This window comes from Octopus bimaculoides, chromosome 1 (assembly GCF_001194135.2).
Source record: "Octopus bimaculoides isolate UCB-OBI-ISO-001 chromosome 1, ASM119413v2, whole genome shotgun sequence".
Lineage (NCBI taxonomy): Eukaryota > Metazoa > Mollusca > Cephalopoda > Octopoda > Octopodidae > Octopus > Octopus bimaculoides.
In genome coordinates this window covers 6,601,781-6,602,461 of record NC_068981.1, presented here as the reverse complement: position 1 = coordinate 6,602,461, position 681 = coordinate 6,601,781, and positions in this window count along the sequence as shown.

The following is a 681-nucleotide window of genomic DNA, read 5'->3' as shown; positions in this document are numbered from 1 at the left end:
ATATATATACATATACATATACATATATACATATATACATGTATATATATCTTATATATATATATATACATACATGTACATTCGTACATGCATACGTACATACATATATATAGGTATATGTTCGTGTGTATGTGTGCGCGTGCGTACATGCATGCGTGTGTGCGTATGTGTCACAAGACACATAATGGTGCTTCATGAATCTACAGAAACAAAACTACGAAGAGAATAATATTTCACTCGGAGACAAACCTAAAATGGCGACTCCACCTTTCACAGCGTTCCTCAAAAACAAACATAAACAATAGCAATTCTATCTTGTCGATCAGAAAAATATTTGCATATGATAGCAAATAGGCTACCATTTTTTATAGTACGTGTCGAATTTTTTCTCGTGTTCTCCTTCTCTCGTTTAACATGTTAAACCACGTTGTTAAAGCGATTTTTTTTCCTTCCTGACAGCCAAGAACGCCTAAAATATACACTTACTGCTGAATGTAGCGAAATATAAACAACAAAGAAATCCCAGGAGTAAAGCGTCACATCTTCTTCTATCCCATCTAATCCTAATTGCCATAGTTTCGGTTTAGTTTTACAATGGAAATAAACTTTTGTGGCTATAACGAGATCAACACATGATGAAACAGAATAAAACAGATGCACACGTTTGTAGACGAATATATA